General features: G+C 39.1%; 1 protein-coding gene across 7 annotated transcripts in view; it reads right to left on the bottom strand.

Annotated features, from left to right (window-relative positions):
- SLC10A7 (solute carrier family 10 member 7) overlaps positions 1-20,013 on the bottom strand; it is a 311,758-nt gene that overhangs the window by 101,631 nt on the left and 190,114 nt on the right. The gene's annotated exons all lie outside the window — the stretch shown is intronic.

Here is a 20,013-nt window from a genome sequence, read left to right as displayed (position 1 = left end):
AATGCTTTATGATCTTAATATTCAAAGAACACTTGTTGACCTTAAATAAATATACAAACTTGATTAGAAAAATATTAATGGCATGGAAAAGTGAAATTTCCTAGCACTCTACTCTTTCCAGAGATGTTAACAGTTTCTTGTGACTCTTTCCAGAAAAGAAAAGAATATACCAGTATTTATCCATCCTTCTTCCCACTCATCCAGTCTTCTTAAATTATTCAAACTTACACTTTTGAGACAGTCATACTTTACACAGTATTCTGCACATAGCTTTATTTTTTCCTGTTTCACTATGTTTCTTGAGGTGCTTTCCATAAAGTAATATATAAGTGTATCTCCTTCTTTTGACTCATTTTATTTTTCAATATAGAAGTATTTTATAACATTCTAACTCCAAAATCCTCAAAATTCTAGTTTTTAAAGTGGTTACATAATTTTGTCTGGAATTGATAAGAGCTGTGGAATATGTCATTAATTGGTGTGTTTTAATTTAGGAAGACCAGGAATTTACAGATTTCAAAAAGAAACCTGGAAAAATTACCTTTCCTATAGAGTAGTACATTTGAAAAAAGGAATCACCATCTGCTTTGGATAAAAAACTTATCAATAACTTCTTAGCTCACATAGCATGGAAGCGTGTCTTTGGTTGTGAATTAGAAATGATTTTTTTTTTCTAGTCAATTTTTATAATGGTTTTGTGTTATACAATCATTTTTTGTGTTCCACTTAAAATTCTTCAAGTAAACATGTAAGAATTAATTTATCTCAGCTTATTTATAATACTGCTTTAAACCATGACTTTATTTCAGTGTCAGATTTGATATTAAAATATGATCATAAGAATTTTTTACTTTATAAAAATATTATGCAAAATAAAATACAGGGCGCTAGGTGGTGCTGTGGGACCTTCCAGATAAACCAACACTGCAAAGTTCTGCACTTCATAAGTTAGTTCTGATCCTATATATTTAAATGTATATTACATATTTTTCTAGATAAATGAGTGACATACAAATAATAAAAATAACATAAAAGTAAAGGTTTGATAGATGACCTGCAGAAAGACATGACTCCCTTTCACAGAACATATTTTCATATTCTAGCTTCTATGTTAAGCTATTTAAAATATCTCTGTATTATAAATGTTATTTTGAGGCATGGTTCTTAATCAGTTATTATTTTTCATTTGTCTCTCATGTTATGTTTTCGTATGAATCCAAGAATTTAAAAATCAGCAATTACATATTCTTAAATCATTTTCTATTAGGCGATTTCTTATTTCACAGTACATATTGTGTTCTTGGGTTCTACAATATTTTCCTGTCCCCCTAGATGTGACTGCTTGTAGAGTTAATAATTAAAATACTGATGGTGGCATGGACCCACAAGGTTAACGTCTGAATCAGCCCACTTTTAAGATAATAACGAGTGAGGGCAACCTAGAGAAAAACAGAGTACATACATTCAAATCCAGATGAAAAACAAAAGCAACACATATACACAGGTAGACATCCTGCTATACAGGCCAAAGAAAGCGCATCTGGGGTCTGTATGAAGCCTGTGGGCCACTTATTCATGATCTCCAACCAAGCCCAACACACCCCTAACCATCAATCTACGAATGACACAATCTACAAGAAAAGCCAGAAACTTCAGTTCAAATGAAGGTGTGCAAATGGGTTTTGAGCTGTCCTCCTAGACTGTTTACATAATTTATATATGTCCCTCGTTAAAGAACAGAAGTTACTAATGATTCAGCAGATAAACTCTAGTGGTCAAGAGACTTAAATTCTCCATAATGAGTTACTGGTTCAAGAAAAACATAAGACTTAGGGGTCTTCCTCCATTGGCAGGGTCTTCTCTCCCTGCAGCCACTTGTATGCCTGGGGGCTGGGCAGTGGCATAATATGAAACATTTAATATTGAATGGATAGAAATATATGATAAACTTACATTTTGAAAGGGCATTTGGTAATGGTGGAACTTATGGTACAAGGTGTGATTAAAGGAAATGAGAATAAATTTTTGACAAATGCAACAAAATTCATCTAAAGGAATGCAGTCCTTTGAGTTTGTCATGGAGAGAAGCCCAACTCACTTGAAATGATATATCATTCCAAATATTTTTAGCTGTCTTCAGAAAGAATTTACGTGCCTCCAAAGAAAATAATATAAAATCACGTCATTTCTGAACTAGAAGAGACCACAGAGATGAAAAAACCTCTTGTTACTTTAGCTACCCATCACAAATCAGTTCTTCTTGAAAGATAAAACTGGTGAAGCTGTGGTCTCCAGGTGAGGCTGTGCTGTAGAAAGCTAAGTGATCTGATGCCCAGAGGAAGTCGAGAGGGAATCACAATTTGCTCTGTATGGGGAATAAGCCTTACACCCGAAACCAAGGCAAAATCAGCATGTTTCAGGTATTTCAAGTACTGTCTAAACATCCACAAGAGTCTCTAATAACATTAAAAGTCATTTGGAATTTTTAGAGAATTTAACACAGTCAAATACAGATGTATGGAAGAGGTGATAAAAGGCAGAAGCAGATTAGAGCCGCACTGCTGAATTCTTTCAATTCACTTTTTAGATTGCCTGAAATGCGATCTCAGATGAGCATCTTTTTCCTTTTTTTTGAGCATCCTTTGATTTAATAAGCATCTCCGATTTTTTTTTTTAAGTGCATATCTTCTAGAGCAGTAGTTCCTACAGCATGGTCTAGGGACCCTGGGGTCCCTAAGACCATTTTGGGGGGACAGTGAGACAAAAAAGCTATTTTCTACTAAGTAAGACACTATTTGCCTTTTTCACCTTCCATCTTTCACAGTGTACACTGAAGTTTTCCAGAGGCTACCCAACATGTGATATTGGAAGATTTTATACAGAAACAGAAAGGAGACTAAGGCTGTCTTGTGCTAAGCCAGACATTAAAGAGATTTGCAAAATGTTAAACAGAGATATTCTTCTCATTAACTTTTCTTTTTGTTTTGGAAAATAAAGTCACTTTTCATAAATATATGTATGTTTACATACCACAGCACTTATTGTTATTTTTAAATCAATTAATTTCTCAGTTTTATTTTCAAACATGATAAATACAGATAGATATAACCAAATGAAAGCGCCTTGTGGTTTTCAACAAATGTTAAGAATGTAAAAGGGTCCCAAAAGTTTGAGAATGCTGTAATTGAGGTAAGCTATTCCCATCTTGAAAGTGATAGCCGCTCAGTCAGTGTCTGACTCTCTGTGGCCCCACGGACTATAGCCCGCCAGGCTCCTCCATCCACAGAATTCTCCAGGCAAGAATACCCAGAGTGGGTAGCCATTTCCTTCTCCAGCGGGTATTCCCCACCCAGGGATCGAACCCAGGTTAACCTGCCCTGCATGCGGATTCTTTACCATCTAAGCCACCAGGGAAGCCCGTACTCACAGCTTAGTCTAAATCAATTCTATCTGGGGGCTTTCCTATGAATACTGTGAATACTGTGAATATAAAACATCTCCCAGAATGAACTTTGCTGCAAATCAGGGAGGGTAGAGCATCTGGGGGCAGGTATCTCTTACCTGGGCAAGGTGGATCTGTCAAGATTGATACAGGGGGTCAATAGTGGTAGGAGAGCTAGGGGGCCAGGTGAAATGAGGGAGCAGAGAGGGAGTCAGGAGGGTACAATGACAAATATTTGGATTTCAAAACGTGACCTGTGACCAATGCTACATCTAGAGTAGTTGTTGTTCTCGACCTTTGCTTAACTCTTAGAATCTGGGAGATTCCAATACAGCATCCACAATGAAATGCTACCCTTCTTGGATTTCCAACTTGTCTTTGTCACGGAGAGTTGGACACGACTGAGTGACTGAACTGAACTGAACTGAGTGGCCTACAACATCCCGTATGATCTATTTCAGCCTACATCTCCATCTTCATCTCTCCTTATTCTCTACCAGGCTCTCCATGCTCCAGACCTGGGTCCAGTCCTTGGTCAAGTCATTTCCTTGACTGAGTTTTGTTCCCTTCCACCTGCAGAGTTTGAATTCCTTGAGTCATCAAGGACATCTTCCTGCCAACGTCAATTTCCCCTGAACATGTACTCTCATGGTATCATGGGTCTCCTCTGGATAACTCACCACAGTAAAAATTTGACTGTTATTTGTATGATTTTTAAATTATTTCCTGTGTGTCTTCCTCTAGGCTATATAAGCTTTGTGAGGAACAGGATTGGTCTTATTTTTACGTCATCTTGTATTTCTTATACCTTGTAAAATGCCCAGGGCATAGTTCAGTTCAGTTGCACAGTCAGGTCGAACTCTGTGACCCAAGGGACTTCAGCATGCCAGGCCTCCCTGACCATCACCAACTCCTGGAGCTTGCTCAAACTCATGTCCATCGAGTCAGTGATGCCATCCAACCATCTCATCCTCTATCGTCCCCTTCTCCTCCTGCCTTCAGTCTTTCCCAGCATCAGGGTGTTTCCCAATGAGTCAATTCTTCACATCAGGTGGCCAAAGTATTGGAGCTTCAGCATCAGAGCTTCTGATGAAAATTCAGGACTGACTTCCTTTTGGATGAACTGGTTGGATCTCCTTGCAGTCCAAGGGACTCTCAAGAGTCTTCTTCAACAACGCAGTTCAAAAGTATCAATTCTTTGGCACTGAGCTTTCTTTATAGTCCAACTCTCACATCCATAAATGACTACTGGAAAAACCATAGCTTTGACTAGATGGACCTTTGTTGGCAAAGTAATGTCTCTGCTTTTTAATATGCTGTCTAGGTTGGTCATAGCTTTTCTTCTAGGGAGCAAGTGTCTCTTAATTTCATGGCTGCAGTCACCATCTGCAGTGATTTTGGAGTCCAAGAAAAGAAAGTTTGTCACTGTTTCCATTGTTTCCCAATCTATTTGCCATGAAGTCATGGGACCAGATACCATGATCTTAATTTTCCAAATGTTGAGTTTTAAGCCAACTTTTTCACTCTCCTCTTTCACTTTCATGAAGAGGTTCTTTAGTTCTTCTTCACTTTCTAACATAAGGGTGGTATCATATGCATATCTGAGGTTACTGACATTTCTCCCAGCAATCTTGATTCCAGCTTGTGCTTCATCCAGCCCAGCGTTCCTCATGATGTACTCTGCATATAAGTTAAATAAACAGGATGACAATATACAGCCTTGACATACTCTCCTGATTTGGAACCAGTCTGTTGTTCCATGTCCAGTTCTAACTGTTGCTTCTTGACCTGCATACAGATTTTTCAGAAGGCAGGTCAGGTGGTCTGGTATTCCCTTCTCTTGAAGAATTTTCCACAGTCTGTCATGATCCACATAGTCAAAGCCTTTAGCATAGCCAATGAAGCATAAGTAGATGTTTTTCTTGAACTCTCATGCTTTTTGATGATCCAAAAGATGTTAGCAATTTGATCTCTCGTTCCTCTGCCTTTTCTAAATCCAGCTTGAACACCTTGAGGTTCACAGTTCACGTATTGTTGAAGACTCACTTGGAGAATTTTGAGAATTACTTTGCTAGCGTGTGAGATGAGAGCAATTGTGCGGTAATTTGAATATTCTTTGGCATTGCCTTTCTTGGGGATTGGAATGAAAACTGATCTTTTCCAGTCCTGTGGCCACTGCTGAGTTTTCCAAATTTGCTGGCATATTGAGTGCAGCACTTTCACAGTATCATCTTTTAGGACTTGAAATAGCTCAACTGGAATTCCATCACCTCTACTAACTTTGTTCGTAGTGATGTTTCCTAAGGTCCACTTGACTTCGCACTTCAGGATGTCTAGCTCTAGGTGAGTGATAGCACCATTGTGATTATCTGGGTCGTGAAGATCTTTTTTGTACAGTTCTGTGTATTCTTGCCACCTCTTCTTAATATCTTCTGCTTCTGCTAGGTCCATGCGATTTCTGTCCTTTATTGTGCCCATATTTGCATGAAATGTTCCCTTGGTATCTCTAATTTTCTTGAAGAGATCCCTAGTCTTTCCCATTCTATTGTTTTCCTCTATTTCTTATTGATCACTGAGGAAAGTTTTCTTGCTATTCCTTGCTGTTCTTTGGAACTCTGCATTCAAATGGGTATAATTTTTCTTTTCTCCTTTGCCTTTCGCTTCTCTTCTTTTCTCAGCTATTTGTAAGGCCTCCTCAGACAACCACTTTGCCTTTTTGCATTTCTTTTTCTTGGGGATGGTCTTGATCCCTGCCTCATGTACAATGTCACGAACCTCCGTCCATAGTTTTTCAGGTACTCTGTCTATCAGATCTAATCCCTTGAACCTGTTTGTCGCTTCCACTGTATAATCATAAGGGATTTGATTTAGGTCATACCTGAATGGTCTAGTGGTTTTCCCTACTTTCTTCAATTTAAGTCTGAATTTTGCAATAAGGAGTTCATGATCTGAGCCACTGTCAGCTCCTGGTTTTGTTTTTGCTGACTATATAGAGCTTCTCCATCTTTGGCTTCAAAGAATGTAATCAATCTGATTTTGGTATTGACCGATGTCCATGTACAGAGTCATCTCTTGTGGTGTTGGAAGAGCGTGTTTTCTATGACCAGTGCATTCTCTTGGCAAAACTCTGTTAGTCTTTTCCCTACTTCATTTTGTACTCCAAGGCCAAACTTGCCTGTTACTCCAAGTATCTCTTGAGTTTCTACTTTTGCATTCCAGTCCCCTATCATGAAAAGGACATCTTTTTTTGGGTGTTAGTTTTAGAAGGTCTTGTAGGTCATCATAGAACCATTCAGCTTCCACTTCCTCAGCATTACTGGTTGGGGCATAAACTTGGATTACTGTGATATTGAATTGTTTGCCTTGGAAACAGATCATTCTGTCGTTTTTGAGATTGCATCCAAGTACTGCATTTCGGACTCTTGTTGAATATGAGGGCTACTCCATTTCTTCTAAGGGATTTTTGCCCACAGTAGTAGATATAATGGTCATAAATTCACCCATTTCAGTCCATTTTATTTCACTGATTCCTAAAACATCTATGTTCACTCTTGCCATCTCCTGTTTGACCACTTCCAGTTTACCTTGATTCTGGACCTAACATTCCAGCTGCCTATGCAATATTGTTCTTTATGGCGTTCTTTATGACTACTATCACCAGTCACATCTACAACTGGGCGTTGTTTTTGCTTTGGCTCCATCTCTTCATTCTTACTGGAGTTATTTCTCCACTGTTCTCCAGTAGCATATTGGGCACCTAACAACCTGGGGAGTTCACCTTTCAGTGTCCTATCTTTTTGCCTTTTCATACTGTTCGTGGGGTTCTCAAGGGAAGAATATTGAATTGGTTTGCAATTCCCTTCTCCAGTGGACCACATTTTGTCATGACATAGTAGGAGTGCAATTAATATTTTTGAATGGAGGAATAAATAATTTCTTGCTTCTAGGACTGATGAATTATAGTAACAATAAATAGTATTTTTTTAGCACAGACACTGTTCTATGTACTTTGCCAGTGTCATATAATCCTGAAAACAAACCAAATGATTATCCCCACTTATTGAAGAAGAAATCAAGGGACACAGAAGATAAAGCATTAATTTTTGAGGTCAAGATATGAACTCAAACAGTTTAATTCTAGAGTCTATAATACAAAAATAGTAATTTATGAGCTTAATCTTCAATTATAAGCTTGGGACTCAAAACTGTTTCTCAGAGAAATCAACAAAAGATTTACAAAGTTTAGGAAGCTAGTGAGCAATTGATGAGTGACCCTTATGGAGAACTGTGGAATATATTCTGGAATAAAAGGTGTTTAAAAAAACAATAGAAAGTCATTTTTGTATTGTAGCTTTGAAGTGAAGTGAAGTCGCTCAGTCGTGTCCGACTCTTTGCAACCCCATGGACTGTAGCCTACCAGGCCTCTCAGTCCGTGGAATTCTCCAGGCAAGAGTACTGGAGTGGGTTGCCATTTCCTTCTCCAGGGATCTTCCCAACCCAGGGATTGAACCCTGGTCTCCCGCATTGTAGGCAGACGCTTTACCCTCTGAGACACCAGGGAAGCCCTATTGTAGCTCTAGTAGTGTTCTATTTTTCACTGATTAAAAGAGAAATAGACATATGTACATTCTGTGTTCCAAAAGCATAAGGGCAGTCCAAGAGATGATGACAAAAATGGTATTCTGTTTTAGACATCTAGAACTGGATAGTATACAAGTTAAGATTTAGAAAAAAATAAAAAACTTTGCTGTTTAAGAAATTATATTTTTTAAAAAGGAAATGAAGCCAGATAAAGCAATGAGCCTAAACTCTCCAAATTAAATAGATACATGGCCTCCTCCCCAGTTTGGTTTTATAAAGAATTTTCAGTGTGTTTATTTCATAATAAACACAGGTTTTATTTATATTAACCTGGCCATTTGAAATTACAAGCTAGTCTTTAAAGACAAAACGTAGTTGTAGTTTGAATCTATTTTTTTTTTTTTTTGGTTATCACAGCATTCTTAAGAATAAATATCACATAAGTAAAACTAAGTGTAAATCTAGGAATACTACAGATTTGGACAATTTATCATCTAAAACCTAATACTCTGTATCATCACTTTTATGTTTAAGTTCAATTTTATATTGTCAGTATCTCTGTAGTTCCACTCAACAAATTCAACTATCAGACACAGTTCTATGGCAGGCATATCCTAGAAGCTGGGGAAACAATGTTAGAGGTGGCCTGGTCTCTACCAAATAAGATGTGATGTCCGGCACTGGCAAAGTAAAAAAGGTAGAGGCCAAGGAATGGGAGAGAAAGGGCTGCTCACCGAATCTAACTGAATGTGGAATTCTGAACTGAGGCCAGAATGATGAGTAGGAAGAGTCAAGAGAAGGGTGGAGGTGGAAGGTTCTGGAAATGGTCTGGGCAGTGGGGGGACAGCACATGCACAAAGGACTAAACACAAGGAAGTGTGCTCATGGTGTTTAGAGGGAACAGAGGTCAGACAGGATGAACAGGATGTAACCAATCCCTCTCTGGAGGCAAGAGCCTCACAGATTGCTCATGAAAAGATGACCAGTAGCGGGGACTTCCCTCGTGGTCCAGTGGTTAAGAATCTGCCTTCCAGTGCAGGGAATGCAGATTCAATCTCTGGTCAGGGAACTAAGATCCCTCAAGCCACAACTAGAGAAGCCCCCACGCTGCAACCAAGATCCTGCATGCCGCAACTAAGACCCGACAAAACCAAAAATAAATACGTAATTTTTTTCAAAAAGGCGACCAGTATCTACTAGCCTTCTCACCTTCTAGTAAAGAACCATAAAGGGCAACTAGATTAAGGGATGACCTCAAAAAGTGCCATCTGGAATTTCAACTTTCCTTAGCACTAAACTTAAAAAAATATATATACATTACCAAAATGGCAGCCAAACCAAACATTTCCAGGGCTGCTGGGTTCAGAGACGGTTGGAGTGGAGAGGAGGGTAATAAAGTTAGGATAATAAGACTGTCAGAATCTTCTGTTGCTGGCAAAGGCTTTGTTCTCCGAAGAATATTTATTATTATGGTAAACTTACTCCTTCTGGAATTTTTGTTACTTGGCAAGGAGTTATTTCTATTCAAAAATGGAAAATTCACAGACCTAAGAGCCCTCACAGTATGGTAATCTATATGGCTTGTGTACTGTGCTGTCTGCGGGCCCCATGTCATCAATTATGTATAGAAACGTACAGCTACAGCAGTAGCCAGTGTCGTGGGCCTGTCAGGGGTTTCTTAAGAGGAGCAAAAACATCTGACTGTGTCTTCTTCTAGAAAACACACGCTAGGTGAAACGAGGAAGCTCTTTGAGAGCAAATATGAGTAATCCTCAATGTATAAATTGACTTCTTGTAATAACTGGAAGATGAATTTTTAAAAAGTACTTGAAACCAGAAATACGACTAGAGGGAAAAAAAAAAAAACCTCAAAAATAGATATATGATAGGGTGAGATTAGTTCATCAAAGCCACATACTTTAGAATACACAGCATTCATTCTCTATTTATTTGAGGAAAAATAACTAAATGGGGGTCACTCAGCTCTGGCCTCTCTGAACCAAATTCAAAGGATTCAGTGTTTACAACAAGGAATAGTCACATTATTTGAAATAAAATGTCTTGTAATCCCCAAACCTGGCTGACTTCTGAGGTGTGAGTTTTCATTCTAAATGAATGACGTGTTTTTAGACACTGACCGGACAGTACAAGGACTATGATTGAAAATGCAATCCAAGATATCATATGGAATTTTCCCTATTATCCAAAACACAAACGCTTTCCCTGGGATTTCAATAAGTGTAGTTCTACACATGGCTGCAGAAATTTAGTTATTCTCCCTTTCTCTAGTGGATAGCTGAGGTAGCAGCTGGTATGTTTTGAATTTAAAACGTGAAAAAGAATTCTCTTGATCTCTCTCAGTACCTACATAAATGTGCTCAAAAAAATTTGGAGAGATTATTTACTTGGAGTAAAATGACTTTATTTCCTTCCCTGTAAGGTATCTGACAAGCTTTTAAACATCTAAGAGCGAGAGCTGTACTTTCAAAAAGCATACAGATTTCTTCTGCAGGAAACTCTAGTGCATGAATACATATCATTTACATTTAAGTAGATTTAAAAGCACCCACTTGAATGTATATCTTTGTTCTTCAACACTTTTTGGTAGAATTTTTAACGCCTGATTTTATAAAATAATTTAGGGGACAATATTGTGAAGTAGCCAGACAAAGATACCATAATTTTATATTACTTTAAAGAGTCTTAACAGTCTCATTTTGTCATTCCTATAGAGGTTAGATCAAATGTCATATTATTCAGCCATTCTATAAAATTGAAAGCAGGTTTAAAAATCAATGCTAGGTCATTAGGGAATGCCTGAAACAGATAAGAACCAAATCAATTTCCTTATTTCTTAGATTTAAAATGGAAATAATTTGCTGATCATTCATAGAAACTGTAATTTAGCAAGACAGATTCCTATAAATGCTGAAATATTTGATTTTCTTAGCTCTTATTCTCTTAACAAGTGATCTCGGCCAGTTTGAAAGTGAAAAATCCTGGCATATTTAAACACATGACAATTCACACAACATGTGATAACGAAAGACATGACTTGACACATCAAGTGAATGCTTGCTACTGATATAGTCTGTTAAAAAAGACAAAGCTACAGTTCCGCTGTGATTATGCTTTAACTTATTGACTTCCATATTTTGGCTTATGTGCAATTAATTGAAGATACTGCAAATTCAGTGAGAAATGGAATGGAGACCATTTAAAAAATATCTTTCACTGTGAATTTTTAAGTTCATGTTTTATTACACACATGAAATGTGAAAAAAATCTTCAGTTACTGGTCTACTATGTGACAGGTGATTTACATAATTATCTCAATCCTCAGAAAGTTATTATGGACTATTATTGCTTCAATAAGGTACATAACTTGTCTAGGGGTCACATGGCTACTGACAGCCCCTCCTGTTACACATCACTCAACAGCATCTGACTTTCTCCTTTTTTTTGACTTCCTCTGTCTTGAAATACTTTGGTCTTTGGTTTGTAGAATATTGCTCCTCTTCTACCTTCTCCTTCCTCCTTTACTTAATTCATGTCTCTTAGAAGATGTTCCCTGACCACCCACTAAATACATTGTGTTAACACCACTTGATTTATATTTAGTTATCTGCCTATTATTTGTTACTCCTACTATTCACTCACCCTTCACCCTCCAGTGAAGGTCCCCAAGGTGGGGATCTTGTCTATTCTGCCTAGATTTGCAGTGCCTGCAAAGGTGCCTGGCACAAAGGAAGCCCTCAATAAATATGCTGACTGAATGCATGCCTAGAACTGTGAAGCTGGGATTCAAATATAGGCCTTTCTAAACTCTAGGGCTATGATTATTTTACCACACCTGGTTTAATTTCAAATATAGTGCATCTTTATTAAAAGTTTCTGAAGAGTAAACTCCAATGACACAATACATCTTAATAATGTATCCTAAACCCTGTCCTCTCTGCCCTTCCCAAAGCCTGTAACTAAAGAAAGATGCTTTACTGAAAGAAAGGCAGTGAAAGGTCACTTAGTCCAGGAAGAAAGAAGCTAACACTTGGCACACTTACTTTTGTACTGAATAATATGTCTATAATAGGAGAAGGGGACGACGGAGAATGAGATGGCTGGATGGCATCACCGACTCTGTGGACATGAGTTTGAGTGTACTCCGGGAGTTGGTGATGGACAGGGAGGCCTGGCGTGCTGTGATTCATGGGGTCGCGGAGAGTCGGACACGACTGAGCGACTGAACTGAACTGAACTGAACTGAATACGTATGTATGTGCATGTATATATTTATATGCATCTATTTCTGTATATATATAATTATTTCTATTTTATCCTCATGGCAAAAATATACAGCAAGAGCGTGGGCCCTGGTTCGCTCCTTGGGAAGCTTAGAGCTGAGAGGCTGAGGGGAAGAGAGGCTACAATGGGAGTGAATGCAAGTTCTCCACTGGCAGGCAAAGACATGTTGGTTTTCCTCCAGGTCAAGTGATCTAAGGAAGAGATGGACTTGAGTCCTTTTGACTAGGACTCCACCCAGAGGAGTAGAGCCATAAAGGCCAAGGGCTGCAGCTGGAGTAGGAAAATGATCATTGCTCATGTCAGTTAATGTTGTATTGGGAGGTTCCTAGAGAAGAAGCAGGATCACTGAAAAACCCACAGAAGCATCTTGACAAGAGAAAGAGTTGGCCTTTGAAGATGTGCCACACTCAGCATCTGAACCTGATTACAAGCCAAGACACAGCACTATCCATTCATCTCTGACCCCTCCTTCCTCCACTGACCTGATCCTAGAGGGGATAAAAACAATGGCTCAGGAATGGGAAAGGAGGTGGACCAAGGATGAGAGAAGAAACCTATTAGAACTCTCCCTTCTCACTACAGATTATTGACCATGAGTTGATGGGAAGGGGAAGAAAGGGGAAAAGCTTCCATTTGGATAGGAGATTGAAGTGTTGACAGTACACCGGACTAGGTTTTTTCTCTATTTATTGAAGTAGACCAAAGATAGTCTAAATTTTTCTCTATATATATCTCATACACATATATCACCGCATAGACCCCAAAATGAAACATTTCTAGTAATCTAGACAGATTCCTCATGCTTCCTCCTAGTCAAGACCCACCCAGCTAATGTCACCACTATTCCCACTTTTACCACCATAAGTTAATTTTTCTAACCTTAAACTTCACATACATGAAATCATACATATTAACTCTCTTGTGTCTGGATTTATCAGCTCAGTCTTATGTCTGTAAGAGTTAACTATGTATTTGGGTGGAGTACTATTTACTTTTCCATTCACATTTTGTGTTCTATTGTATGAATACATCACAACTTATTTATCTATTCCCTGATGATCAACATTTGAAGTTTTTCCATTTTTGTTTATTAAAAACAAAAATGTTGCTATAGAACATGTCTTCCAGTGGACATGTGCACTCATCTGCTGGGTGTGTATGTGAGAGCAGAACTGCTAAGTCAAAGGGTAGCATTCATATACCAGTCATAGGTATTGCCAAACAGTTTCCCAAAGTATTAATATTTGAACCATTTTCTATTCCCATCAGTATTACATGAGAATTTCAGTCACTAGGTATCTGCGTTAATATCTATCATTGACCATCTTTTTAAATTTTAGTCATTCTGCATTTTCCTGATGACAGTGTTGAATTCTTTTTTATATGCTTCTTGAAGATCTGGATATCATCTTTAGTGAAATGTCTATTCAAATATTTGCCCATTTCTTATTATGTCACCTATGTTTTTTACTGATTTGTATGAGCTATTTACATAGTCTAGATATAAATCTTTTGCTGGATAGCTGACAAATGACATGTGTATTCTAAATATCTTCTCTGACATGTGGCTTGCCTTTTATTCTCTTAATGGTGGCTTTTGTAGAACAAATGTTAATTTTAACAAAGTCTATTTGATCAATCTTTTCATATATAGTTATGATTTTGTGACTTAAGAAGATATTCTCATATGTTTTCTTCTAGTAGACAAGATGTTTAACACCTGAAACTGACTGCAGAAACTATGGGTTTATTCTGAAATTTTAATCAAAAGGGGGGAAAAATAATGTTTAAAAATCGCTGAGTGACAGTACTTTTGCTCTGTGCTTGTACCCAGTAGAGTCTAGGCCATCAATAAGTCAGTTATGCCTGACTTGATTATGAAGATTCATTTGAGAAGGAAGCATAGCAGCTCTTTTTGGCAAATGAACACCCTCCTAGTGAGCATAAGAGACACTCATTTTTTAGTTAAGTATATTATAGATATGACCTAACTAAACAGAATCAAGACTTTTCACTGTTGAATATAGACCAACTGCCCTAGGATACTCCATGCAAAGATATGCTTCTTCTCTTATAATTCGGTTTTCACAGAAATGGTATTTGCTAACCAAGTTACTGTGTGTCATGCTGAAAAGATGCTGGGAAGGAATTTAGAAGTGTTTCCTATCTACTCTGTCACTGACTATGTAAGAATAGCTCATCCACAGCCATAGGGTTAATTTTCCAAAATTGTACAAGGTTGGATTTAGGTTTCTAACCTGTCTTTCCCTAGCTGGTTACCCAAAACTAGAAATCTAGGGGTCAACCTTCACTCCTTTCCCTCTCACCTGCTATATTTACACCCACCAAGGACTCTATTCTGGCTCTAAAATAGCATTGCCTTTCGCCATTCCCACTGCTGCTCTCCTCCTCTCCAAGGTTCTTTTACTCTTGAATTACTGTACCAGCTTCCTAATTGGTCTCCACACCTCTAGTCTAGCCCTGCTCTAACCCAATTTCCATATGTGGTCAAGGTGGCCCCACTAAGTTAATAATGATGAAGTCTCCTATAGCACCCACTCTGGGCTTGGTCCTTCGTAAGCATGATCTCATTCAATGTTTCTAACAACCCGAAGAGGGAGGTACTGTATTTCTTTAAATGGAGTCATTGAAGCTTAAAGAGTAAAAGCAACTTCCCCAAGATGATTCAGAGAAGGAAGACATATGCAAGATCAGGTTGCTCACCCTACTTGCCCTTAAGTTCATCAAATGAACCAGGTTCTTCCTCTGTGCTGGGCCCCTGAGCGTGCTGTTCCCTGGGCCTGGAATATGTGTTTTCTACTGTCTATTCCTGAAACCCCTTTTTCCTCAGATGAGATGACACCTCATCTTTCAGGCATCAGCACGCCTGAGGTCCCTGAGAGTTAAGGTCTCTATTTAACCCTCTCGTATCTTCACCTCTCAGAGCATTTTTCACATTTTATTTTGATACTTGTTTAATCATCTTCACTAACTGCATATTCTGTGAGGGAAGGGATGATCTATCTCACTTATTATTGTTTCTGAGGTCTCCGTACACTGCCAAAGTTTTACTTGGCACTTGATAAAAGTTAAAAGAAAAAAAAAAGTGGCGGCAAAATATTTTGTGATTGGTGGATTGTTCAGTGAGAAATACAATGGATCACAAAAAGGCAAAATAAACCATCAGATAGAAATTATACTCGTTTCTCAAACAGCCCCCAAATAGATCATTAGAAAGGATGTAAACTTGCTGTCAATTCCCTGAGTGCAGTGTCTATATTTTATTCACATCTAGAGTGCTTTCCACACCATGGGCATTTATTAAGTGACTACTGAGCAGAATTGTTTGCAGTGTCTCTCTTTGAATGATCTTCCCTATCTATTACTGAAGACACATCCAAGAATCCCCTCATTTGAAAATACAGACTAGTATAAGTTCTGGAGCCAAACTGGTAGTGGTGGTGGTTTAGTTGCTAACTCGTGTCTGACTCTTGCGACCCTATGGACTGTAGCCCGCTAGGCTCCTCTGTCCATGGGATTTCCCAAGCAAGAATACTAGAGTGGGTAGCCATTTCTTCTCCAGGGCAGCTTCCTGACCCAGGGATTGGACATGAGTCTCCTGAACTGCAGGCAGATTCTTTATGCTGAGCCACCAGGGAAGCCCTTTGTAGTACATTGTTTAATAATTATCAGGATCAGGTGGGTTCTGTGCTTTGATAGGTCTCAAACAATGATTAAAACACTGACAAATGCCCAGCACCCACAAGATTAGTTACCCATTCGTGAGTCTTCACTTAGGAATGCACATCCTATTTCCAAACACCTACTCCACACCCTAGGTTAACTATTAATATGATTGTCTCCATGGCCCTTCGGCAGTGTGGAGTACAGTTGTGAATGCTTCCAGATCATTGTCCATCAGATCCCAGCCTGTAAGTTACTTTATAATAAACCAAACAACTGATCACATGGAGTTGCCTGTCTCATTTTTTTGGTCTAAAGATGCCTTCTCAGTTCAGTGGGCACTTTTTGTTCCCTCCCTCCTCCAAAATACCTACTTCCTAGGGTTGATACAAGGATTATATGAGTTAGTATAAAATATTAGAATGGTGCCAAACACAGAAAAAATACCATGATACTGCTGCTTATATTTCTACTATCACTATTGCTATCTATCTGCTAAGCTGCTTCAGTCGTGTCTGACTCTGCGACCCCATGGACTGCAGGCTGTCAGGCTCCTCTGTCCATGGGATTCTTCCGACAAGAATACTGGCGTGGGTTGCCATTTCCTTCTCCAAGGGATCTTCCTAATGCGGGGATCGAACCCATATCTTTCTCCAGCATTGACAGGCAGATTCTTTACCACTGAGCCACCAGGGAAGCCTACCTGGCATCATGGATGGAGGTAAAAAGATAACTAACACATTTGCTTTCAAGAAGTTCACAGAAAAGAAGAATTTGTTTTAGTGGCAGTTGTAGTAGTAGACTTCCCAGGTGGCGCTAGCAGTAAAGAATCCACCTGCCAATGCAGGAAATATAACAGATAAGGATTTGCTTACTGGAGAAAGAAATGTCTACCCACTCCAGTATTCTTGCCTGGGAATACCAAGGACAGAGGAGCCTGGTGGCCTACTGTCCATGGTGTCCCAAGAGCTGGACATGACTTAGCGAGTAAACAACAACAAACAATACCAGGTATAAAGCCTTACACATTGTTGGTCCATAATAAGTGTTAGTTGGGTGGATTGTGATAGATTATTGCATTTCTAAAAAGAGCCAATGCCACAGTCAGATCAAGGTTTTTTTTTTTTTAGGTGGATCAAATGTTCACTATTTATTTGAAGCCAATGGACTTGGAAAGATTTAGAAGAGTTATTTTGATGGAGCCAATTAATATGAGGCTGCCACAGCAAAATCACAAAGAGGATTTAGGTCATTGATTCTTGCTTGCTTGTCCAAGATTCTAACAAATACATGGTTTAAGAAAAAATAAATAAATAAACCAATACACACAGTGGAAGCCTCTTCCATTTCCTTTTAATACTGCTTTCATTGGCGTGTTCAACGAGGTAAATTGCTTGTTACCCAAAAAGCAGACTGCCAATCCTTGGCCAAAGCTGATGTCATGAGACCCAGAGATTGAGCAAAATGTCAGGGTACTCTGTAATTCTAACTTTGCTTGTTATATTAAGATCACATTATTATAGCTTAAGATCAGCAAATACGGCTTTCCTTGTGGCTCCATGGTTAAGAATCTACATACCAATGCAGGAGACACGGGTTCAATCCCTGATCCGGAAAGATCCCACATGCCGAGAAGCAACTAAGCCCTTGTACCACAACTATTGAGCCTGTGCCCCAGAGCCCATGCTCCACAACAAGAGAAACCACTGCAGTGAGAGGTCTATGTCCAGCAACTAGAGAAAAGCACACGCAGCAACAGACATAGCGCAGCCAAAAATAAGTAAAATTATTTTTAAAATCCAGTAAATATAGAAAATAAAAAACTTTGCCTGAAAATTATGGTTCATTAATAATATCTTTTGTACTCCTAGAAATCACAAGAAAAATACTATATTTAGACAAACACTGAATTTAATCAATAGTAAGTCAGAAATTTGCTTCCTTTTCTCAAATATCTACATATGCATTTTAACAGACATTTTAAATTAAATCATTAAATTAAAACAAAACATTAAATTCAACCTCAGAAGTTTAATAAACCAAAATTTTCTTCTTGTTGACGAATAATGCTTCAAAATTGTAGGGATGGTTACCAAGTTATCAATATCTGAAAGTTCTACTGGGTCTCCAAAAGATGGGTAGGTGTTTATTTACTGTTTCTCAATATATAGTAATTTTGCTCAAATGAAACAATGCTTTCAGTTCAGTTCAGTTCAGTCGCTCAGTCGTGTCCGACTCTCCGCGACCCCATGAATCACAGCACGCCAGGCCTCCCTGTCCATCACCAACTCCCAGAGTACACTCAAACTCATGTCCACAGAGTCGGTGATGCCATCCAGCCATCTCATTCTCCGTCGTCCCCTTCTCCTCCAGCCCCCAACCTTTCCCAGCATCAGAGTCTTTTCCAGTGAGTCAACTCGTCGCATGAGGTGGCCAAAGTATTGCAGTTTCAGCTTTAGCATCAGTCCCTCCAATGAACATCCAGGATTGATCTCCTTTAGAATGGACTGGTTGGATCTCCTTGCAGTATAAGGGACTCTCAAGAGTCTTCTCCAACACCACAGTTCAAAAGCATCGATTCTTCGGCGATCAGCCTTCCTCACAGTCCAACTCTCACATCCATACATGACCACGGGAAAAACCATTGCTTTGACTAGACGGACCTTGGTTGGCAAAGTAATGTCTGTGCTTTTTAATATACTATCTAGGCACTCAAATTCTGGAGTCAGAGAGTCAGAGCTCTGTTTTCCACTAACCAGGAGGACTGCAGGAGTTTTTATTTTTTTTCCTTCTTTTTTTAAAGTTACAATTTTAAGGATCATAATGCAGAGAATCTGTGTAACCTTCATTCAATTTTCCCCAGTGCTAACATCTTTCACAACTGTAGTACAGTATCACAACGAGGAAATTGGCAGTGATACAGTTCACCGACCTTATCCAGAGTTCACCAGGGTGTTTTTTTTTTTTTTGTCTGTTTATATTTTCTACATTTCCCTTTTATTTATTTATTTTAAATTCTTTTTTTTTTTTTTTTTAATTGGAGTACCTGCCTGCCAATGCAGGAAACATAAGAAACCTGGGTTCGATCCCTGGGTCAAGAAGATCCTTAGAGGAGGGCATGGCAACTCACTCTGTTAGGGGAAGCACACTGATTGAAAACGCCGACGCTGGCCAGGCACCATAGTAACCATTTGCATGAGTTGTTTTAGGACCGGAGGTCCTGGTAAGGAACAGGGAACTAATAAGCCTCCACCAACCAGAAGAGTTCGGGAAAGGTCAAAAGGAGACACCACCTGTCCGACCACCTCCCAGAATCCTTCTCTCTGGCATCCATCTTGGCTGAACAAGGCGTGCACCACCAGCAAGAACTCTGAGTCAGAATGATTGGCTAAAGGCAACCCGGAAACTAATCCCATCACCATCAAACAAACCCAAGACTGCGAGCCATGTGGCAGAGCAGTTCTCCTGGGTTCCCTCACCCTCCTGCTCTCCACCCGGGTGCCCCTTCCCAATAAAATCTCTTGCTTCGTCAGCACATGTGTCTCCTCGGACAATTCATTTCCGAGTGTTAGGCAAGAGCCCAGTTTCGGGCCCTGGAAGGGGTCCCCCTTCCTGTAACAACTCCAGTATTCTTGCCTGGAGAATCCCATGGAAGAGTAGCTGGTGGGTTACAGTCCATGGGATCACAAAGAGTGGGACATGACTGAAACAACTTAGCACACACATATAGATGATTTACAGTATCATGTTAGTTTCACGTATACAGCACAGCAATTCAGTTATATGCATACATATATCTGGAGAAAGGAATGGCAACCAACTCCAGTATTCTTGCCTGGAGAATCCCATGGACAGAGGAGCCTGGCAGGCTATAGTCCATGGGGTCGCAAGGAGTCAGACATGATTGAGCGACTAACACACACATATACATATGTATGTGTGTGAGTGTATATACATATATATGTATATATATATAATCTTCTGCAGATTCTCTTCCCTTATAG

The sequence above is a fragment of the Moschus berezovskii genome, chromosome 19 (genome assembly GCF_049115385.1).
Source record: "Moschus berezovskii isolate FMDL1 chromosome 19, NW_MosBer_1.0, whole genome shotgun sequence".
In the NCBI taxonomy this organism is placed as follows: Eukaryota; Metazoa; Chordata; class Mammalia; order Artiodactyla; family Moschidae; genus Moschus; species Moschus berezovskii.
The sequence above is the reverse complement of the archived record's forward strand: the minus strand, read 5'-3'. Positions and strand labels throughout refer to the sequence as shown.